Source organism: Hordeum vulgare, chromosome 2H (assembly GCF_904849725.1).
Source record: "Hordeum vulgare subsp. vulgare chromosome 2H, MorexV3_pseudomolecules_assembly, whole genome shotgun sequence".
NCBI lineage: Eukaryota > Viridiplantae > Streptophyta > Magnoliopsida > Poales > Poaceae > Hordeum > Hordeum vulgare.
Genome location: NC_058519.1, coordinates 332,717,887 through 332,726,651, shown reverse-complemented (window position 1 = coordinate 332,726,651; position 8,765 = coordinate 332,717,887).

Here is an 8,765-nt window from a genome sequence, read left to right as displayed (position 1 = left end):
GGCATCTTCACCATCTTGTGTCCAAGTGGGAGATCTGAACACGTGAGACACACTGCTCATGGCGAGCGAACTGCTACTCCACTTCCCTATCGACGGAGGGCACGACACCAGGGCAGACCACATCGCCGAACTCTTCACCATTGCCAGGAGGGCCCTGGTGCCCTACGTCTCGCTTCGGCCCCCTGCACCACGGGAGGGGGGCTCGTCCAGTGAGCTGCCTCCACCATCGCACGGCGACTCACTCGACCCATACCCCGAGGGGCCCAACGAGGTACGCCTCGCTTCGTGCTCATTCTCCTCCGGGTTCCAGCGACTGGCTTTGGGCCATTGTCGGGCCCCTGCGGCGGCCCACCCGAAAGAGTCGGCATGATGTTCTGCATCCACAACAACGCGCGCACTCACAACATGAAGGATTGCTAGGCGATCGGTACATCCCACACTAAGCGTGCAATCCGGCGCCGGAACCGCATCGCCCGCGTTGCCGGGAGCGAAGGTGACTATGGCGGTGGCAGAGGGTACGACCCCGGGGACCACCCTCACCAGAGCCGACGCGACCAGCCCCACGGTGACATTGGAAGCAATCTACCTCAAGCAGACGCTTGGCGCGGGTGGCCTTGAAACACGCGCCCCCAGGACGATGTCACCCTGCCACCACGACCACTCCTCCCTAGGGGGAAGGGGTTTGCAGCAGACGCTGTTACCATGGTCCTCGCGCTCCAAGAAGGCGCCCGCCTCCCTACGGTATAGGAGGTCGCTCTGAGAACCCTCGTCAAGTAGGGCTCGAGGGCTCCCGCTTGGAGCCGCCTGGCTTGGCTAGTGTGCCGAGGGGTCGCCCGGGGACCCCATGGAGGCATGCCCTAGCATGCGCACCCACGAGCCGGGAGAGTGTTGCCAAGTGTTAAGGGCACGACAGTTCCCATCTCATGAGATCGACAGGTTGCAAGGGGTGTGGGTCACGCGCACCTCGCGAGGTGTCGGGACCCCGCGGGCTCATGAAGCCTCAGGAGCCAACCACCCCCACTAGAGGGTTAGAGCCCCACGGCACGTGACGTCAAGCGGCCTGGCGCGCCCGCGGCAGCCTGGCCGCCATGTGACTTTTGGGTTTGTTCGAATCGAGCAATTCCCTGTATTTTGCATCACCCGAAGAGGGTATTTCCTCCATATGTAACGAACTTCTTTAAACATCACTTGAGATGTTATCATTTGTCTGAATCTTAAGCTTGAGTGTCTGGCCACAGTCGATACTGGTGCGCCCCTACGACCACCTTGTGATGGTTCTGCGGTGGGGGGTAGAGACGGCGTTTGTGTTAGGATTTGTCCTCGCATCATCGAGAAATCTAAGTGAACGAGCCCTGGCTCACGAGCTGAAAACCCATGTTAGTCATCTCCCTAAGGTCCTTAGTGTCATGCCCTCCCCCAAGACCATTGCAGACACACGGAGGGTGGAAGGGTCCCTTCAGGAGCGCCCATGTCTCCAGGCCAGGCGCCACACGCGTGGAGACAAACGGTGGAAGGGCCTCTTGGGGAGCGCCCATGTGTCCAAGCCCGGTGCCGAACTCCTCGAACATTCAGCACATCCGGAAGCACCTGAAAACGGGGTTACACACTCCTGAGCCTTGGGACTGGGGTATCCGCCCAACTATCGCCACCTGTGACACTCTCACGTAATAATTAGTTTTGGGGGTTCTGTATGCTCTGGGGCCCACGAAGTAGAAGCCCACGACGAGTTGTGTCCTGGCCGTGGAGGAGGGTCCCCTCCCACGCATAGTGGCAGTCCCCATGCTCAACGCTGGCGAAGAAGACCGCGACACTCTCACGTAATAATGAGTTTAAGGATTGTATATGCTTCGGGGGCCCCGAAGTGGAAGCCTATGACGAGCCACGTCATGGCCGCAGAGGAGGGTCCCCTCCCATGCCCAGTGGTAGTCCCATGCTCCATGCTGGGGAAGAAGACCATGACACTCTCATGTAATAATGAGTTTTTGGGGCTGTATACGCTCTGGGCCCCCAAAGTGGAAGCCCACGATGAGCCGTGTCGAGGCCGTGGAGGAGGGTCCCCTCCCATGCCCAGTGGCAGTCCCCATGCTCCGTGCTAGAGAAGAAGACTAGTCTTCTTCCCCAACGTGGAGCATGGGACTACCACTGGGCATGGGAGGGGACCCTCCTCAGCAGCGATGACGCGGCTCGTCGTAGGCTTCCACTTCAGGGCCCCTGAAGCGTATACAACCCCAAAAATTCATTATTACGTGAGAGTGTCACGGTCTTCTTCCCCAACGCTGAGCATGGGGACTTCCGCTATGCGTGGGAGGGGACCCTCCTCCATGGCTAGGACACAGCTCGTCGTGGGCTTCCACTTCGTGGGCCCCAGAGCGTATACAACCCCCAAAACTAATTATTACGTGAGAGTGTCACGGGCGACGATAGTTGGGCGGACAACCCAGTCCCAAGGCTCAGGAGTGCGTAACCCAGTCTTCAGGTGCTTCCGGATCTGCTGAATGTTCAAGGAGTTCGGCACTGGACTTGGAGACATGGGCGCTCCTGAAGGGGCCCTTCCACCGTTCGTCTCCATGCATTTTCGTCGGTCTTCTCTTTTTTTCCGCGCCTCCCTCCTGAGTGTCGAACATTGACCATACCCATGCCCTGTGGAAGCCCCATGCATAGCACTGGGGAGAAGACGAAGACAACGAAGAATGCCCGAGCGACACGCACCCTCCAACTTACCTTGGGCCTCACGGTCACAAGGGCTCGACTTGGTTCCTTTTCCTTGGTTTGTCCCGGCGGCGCTGAAAACCCGAAGAACTGGGTTCTGGCTCGCGAGCACAATCCACACGCTCGTCACCTCATCAAGGACGTGGGGGCTATATTTCTCGCGTAACGCCAAGATGCAAGCGGACAACCGGGCACCATCAGGACATGGCGTATTCTATGTGGGACTTCGCTCAAGGGGCCTCGCGAGGCGGGCGCCGCAAACAGCAACCCCTCACGTGAGCCGTTCGCACGAGGAAGGCAAGCCCGTGAGCGTCGTCTCTCACGAGCCCTCATACTCACGCTCGGGGGCTGGGCGTGGGATGAGCATGTAGAGGGTTGAAGTGCAACATAGACATGTTGCATTACAGGAAAGGGGAGAGAACGCACGAGAAGAAAGAGCAGGCTCCTGAAGCACCACCACCAAGTGGCTGGGACGAGGCCCTCGCGAGGGTCTCAGCCTCGCACGGCTCGCATAAGAAACCATCGTCGAGGGCTTAGCGGTGCCTCTGTGGGGCCGCGTCGAGAGGCTACCCCCGGGGACTTCGCAGGGAAGGATAACAAAGGGAACGTGAGTCAATAGCCTTGCCAAGTAATGGCAAGTACCAAGAATCGCTCGGTGGTTGTTGCCCCGAGGCCCCGATCTCGCGTCAGGGGTGAGGGCCTCGGAAGCCATTTGAAAAATTCTGGTGCCTTCATTGCTCTCTCAAAGGGGAGCCGCATGTTACGGGACCCCTGTAGCCAATGCACAAGAAATGCACGAAGGCAACGAAGGACCTCGCAGAGGGAACAAGGGCACACCAAGTATAAGAGGCAACCACTACTTAAAGCAAATGTTTGATTCCCTCCAAGGGCCAAGTGATTCTCTATGCATCACGAAAGGGGTAAAAAGGCTAAGAGGAAGAGGCGCTGTCCTCATCATGGCCTCTGGAGGCCCCGGCACCGATGCTGCTGCTCTCCTCGGAAGGCGCCGCCTGGACGAATCGCCTGACCACGGACTCCAAATGCTCGAACACCTCGTCCGTGAGGGGGCTCCACAGCTCCGCAGGCACTGGCTCCATAGTGTGATAGAGGTCGAACATGGGTCGTGGTTGTGCACGTTGGAGAAGACAAGCGTTAGCGCGCTGTCTAGGGGGTCGCGCATGCTAGACTTGATGTCTTAATCAACCTTGAAGACGCCCGATTCCAGCGCCTCCACCACCTTGAGGAAGAAGTCGAGGTAGCCCCCGTCAGCATGCGTACGCGATAGCGCTGGGGTATCCTCGACAAAGTGGCGGAGCGCGCCGTTCGCGTGACGGGCAAGCTCCAGGAACTGCTTGGCGTGGTGTGCCGCCATCAGCCGCGCATGCGCAGCGTTGTCCCTCGCCACCTAAACGGCATCAACAACTTCTATGACCTAGGCCTGAAGCGCTTCCAGGTCCTTCTTAACACCCTCCACACCTTGACGGCGGCCTGGAGAGCGGCTTGGGCGCACAACAACTGGGCCCTGAGCGCACTCTCTTCCTCTTGGATCGTGTCGCACCTTAGCTGGAGGCGGTTTTCATGCCGGGTGAGTCCATCGTGATACTCCTCGAGGGTGGCCGCTCGCTCTCGAGCCACCCTTGCATCCACATCGGCAAGGGATTCCTCACGCATCGCCGCGAAGGCGGCCTCGTCCGCGAGAACGTGCCTCTCCACAGCCTCCAGGTGCTCTCGCTCTACCACCTGATCGTAGGCTGTCCAGGCAGCCTCCCACTCACGGAGAGCCATGTGCGCCTCCCGCTCGGTGATAGCCTCCTCCAGGGCCATGCCGTCACCCAGGAGGAGGCTACGGGTCCTCTGGGCCTCGTCAAGCCAAGCCCAGAGGTGGAAGCTGCACCACCATGTGGCGCTAGAGAGGGCGGCCATGGCGGGGCATCCCGGCGCCTCTTGCGTTTTGGCGCCCTCGAAAGTTTGATGTTCACATTCATCGGGCCAGACAAGGTACGCAAGGAAAATAAATGGTGACAAAGCACTTACTCGTCACTAGTATCCCAACAGCGTCGCATTGGGGTTGGCCGCGGCTCTGAGGGCCCCACCCACGCTTCAAAGGAGAAGAGTCCCACGACTTGCCGAGTGCCACGCGTCGGGTCTGGCCTGCAGACGGTTGTGGTCCGCTTCGCTCACCCCCTCCTGTCGGGCGGAGTCGTCCACAACATGAGCAGGGGGCTACTGTAAGCATCCTAGGACCAGGGGTACCCAGACCCGTCAATCTATGGACCTAGGCGCGGCACGTCGCACAGACTTGGTTTGACCCGTCGGCAAGCCAAAGAAGGAAGACCATCATGAGGGCCCTCGCCTCGCAAGGAAAGCGCCAGATGATCGTTGTCGTGGACCACGAGAAGGTCACCCGCCAAAAGGGCACGTCGTGAGGCAACCCCTGAGCCCTCGCAGGGCAGGCTCGCCAAGGGTGACCACGTAGGGTCCCGTGATCTTGCGCACCCATGTGGGAGATGCACGCTACGCACGCGATGCAGGAGCGGTGCCAACATACATGGACAAGGAGGTTTTCCCCTTTCATCCTAAGGAATCGGGGTCAGCTAGCAGGCTCCCAAAGCAATCCTCAAAGGATTCCCCTTTTGTGCCAGACGACCAAGGTTGGGGTCTCGGCAGGAGGGAAGTCACCCTCGAGCCGATGTGTGTGTCACGGCAAATAGCTTTGGCACGCGAACACCAGTTTTGTTAGGGTGGAATACAGTCTTATCCCCCTTTGAAATGTTCGTTCTGGCAACCCTTCCCGCCTGCTGTTTTGGGGGGACGAGGACCAGGGCCTATATATAAGAGAGGCCCAACCTCTATAGTAGAGGGATCCATCTCGTCATCTCCACTAGGGAAATAACCCATCGTTGTACTCTTCTTCCACCTAAAGCAATCGAGACAAGCATGAGTAGAGTTTTCCACCGCAATGTGGCCTGAACTGGGTAAACTGGCCACGTGTTCTTGTTTGCCTTCCCTAGCCCGAGCAATTGGAGATTCACAACGATGTTGAGAGATAGAATAGGGTAGGAGAGCGAGTGCGCCATAGAGTTAGAACCTCACAGGGTCTGTGGAACCCCCATTCCAACAAAGACATCAGAGACTTTGTTGAGCATGACCCTTGACCATGACTTGAAACCATTATACATGTCATATGGCACTTTACTTTGTTGCATTTGAATCATGTTAAATCAGTGACCACCTTGGTGGGTTTTCTCCAATAACTCCTTGTTGATAATTGCACTGAGCATGACCCTACCTTCCTATGAGGGTTGTGCGGGTGGTAAGTAGATAGGTTGTTGAGTAGTTGCTACGCAGTTGGGATGTGGAGCTAAGCATGGCGTCCGATAGGAAATGTTTTCAAAGACTTTTCAACAAACCCATCGGGTGCCATTGATACCCGAGCGAGATGATGATGAGCTAGGTGACCCCTTGATAAAGAAGTGGTGTATTGAGGTAAGTGACTGTGTGGTTTTCGAAAAACGGAATAGATTTAAGATGTGCCGACCGTCCCAACCTTACATGTGCGACCACGACACCCCTTTGTGGGACATGGTTTTCTTGATTACCTTGGTCGATGCTAGAAGAGAGCCGCATTAAAAGTGGCATGAGGGCCATAGTTACACTATCGAGATGGGTTCGTGCGTGATAAGGTGACCATGGGTTGTTTTTACAAAGAACGGGCACACCGTTGGGTGCCCTCATGGATGGTACGATCTAGAGCGAGGCTCGTATGATGTACATCATTATGGATGGCACCAATGAAAAAGGCATTGTTTGGGTGCTTCCCTCGGGTATGTAATGTTCCACGAGTCGTGAATGACCCGGAAGTTCCACGAGTCTCGTGGGTACAACGCGCAAACCTCTCCAGATTAAAAAACTATTCGAAAGTACATGGCCACGGTAAATGATAGTTGGTGGACCTGCTTCGACTATGTCGAGATGTTTTTCACAAACTTGGTGTGTGTGTGTGAGAAAGATGATACTTGAGATAAGTCAGATGACTTGACATGATAAATGGACATGGCACGTTCAAACCATGCTTATGATGATATATATGGCTTCTTCATATGGATATCTTCAACCTGTTAATGCATGCTATTACAAGTTGATTGATCACGACATTTCATGCAAAACTAGCTTTCTGCAATTCACCTACTTAGTGCAATATCATGCATTGTTATTGCCTAGTTCCAAACATGGGTTGCTTGTAAGTACATTCAAACTACTCATTGGCTTGCCACTAGTTATTTAATTGGCCAGACATGGAAGAGCAGGAATATAGAGAAGAATTCGTTGGTGATGAACATGCGAACTAGGATGCTTCCCAATTGGAATGCCTGTAGGGCTAAGGCCACTGCGTGTGTTCACACATTCGTTCAAGAATTCCACTGCTAGTTATGTTTGGTGTGTTGGCCTTTGAGGACCTATCTATGTAAGACTTGACCTTAATGGTCTCTATTTGTTTCAGACATTATGTATAGATGGAAGACTCTTGTAATTCGGCTTCTATGTGTTCATTGAGCACTGATATTTGGGATCACTATGCACGCGCATTCGGTGATCACAACTGATGAGTCAGGGTCCCCACGGAGGTGGTATCAGAGCCATCCTGACTGTAGGAAGCCTTAGTAGCATGGACGTCAGATAGGATAAACCCCCTTTCAGAAACTATACCTAGTATCTATACTTAGGAGTTTTTGCACTTCTTACCTCTTCCACTATACTTTAAAAGCATTAATGACACCCTCCCCTTGAACCTTGTAAATGGTCGACGTACCCGAAGACCTCCTAGCATCCGACACTCCCCTACTCCTTGAGTATAGCTTGGAGAAGTGCCAGTTCCGCTGATCACACGTTTTCCTCTAGCACGAGCACTGGGTCGATGCCACCACGAAGAAGTACCATGTTGATGTGGTCGTGAAGGCAAATGACTCCCCGACAAGCTGGTTCACTGAGGGACCACAAATGGAGATAATGTTGGAAACATGCCCTAGAGGCAATTAGAAATTGGTTATTATTATATTTCCTTGTTCATAATAATCGTTTATTATACATGATAGAATTGTATTGATTGGAAACTCAAATACATGTCTGGATACATAGACAACACACTGTCCCTAGTGAGCCTATAGTTGACTAGCTTGTTGATCAAAGATGTTCAAGGTTTCCTCGCCATAGGCAAGTGTTGTCACTTGATAATGGGATCAAATCATTGGGAGAATGATTTGATGGACAAGACCCAAACTATGAACGTAGCATATGATCGTGTCAGTTTATTGTTACTGTTATTTGCATGTCAATGTATCTGTTCCTATGACCATGAGATCATGCAACCCCCGTACACCGGAGGAATATCTTGTGAGTTATCAAAAGTCGCAACGTAACTGGGTGACTATAAAGGTGCTCTACAGGTATCTCCAAAGGTGTCTGTTGGGTTGGCATGGATCAAGACTGGGATTTGTCACTCCGTGTGATGGAGAGGTAACTCGGGGCCCACTCGATAATACAACATCACAATAGGCCTTGCAAGCAATGTGACTAAGAAGTTAGTCACGGGATCTTGTATTATGGAACGAGTAAAGAGACTTGCTGATAACGAGATTGAACTAGGTATAGAGATACCAACGATTGAATCTCGGGCCAGTAACATACCGAAGGACAAAGGGAATAGCATATGGGATTATATGAATCCTTGACATAGAGATTCACCCGATAGAGATTTTCGTAGAATTTGTAGGAGCCAATATGGACATCCAGGTCCCGCTGTTGGTTATTAAACAGGGAGTGTCTCAGGTCATGTCTGCATAGTTCTCGAACCCCCCGGGTCTGCACACTTAAGGTTCGGTGACGTTTCGGTATAGTTGCGTTATATGTGTTGGTGACCGAAGTTTTTTTAGAGTACCGGATGAGATCCTGGACATCACGAGGAGTCCCGTAATGGTCCGGAAATGAAGATTGATATATAGTAAGTTGGTGTTTGGATTCCGGAAGATTTTCGGGCATTGGCGGCTGTGTACTCGGAG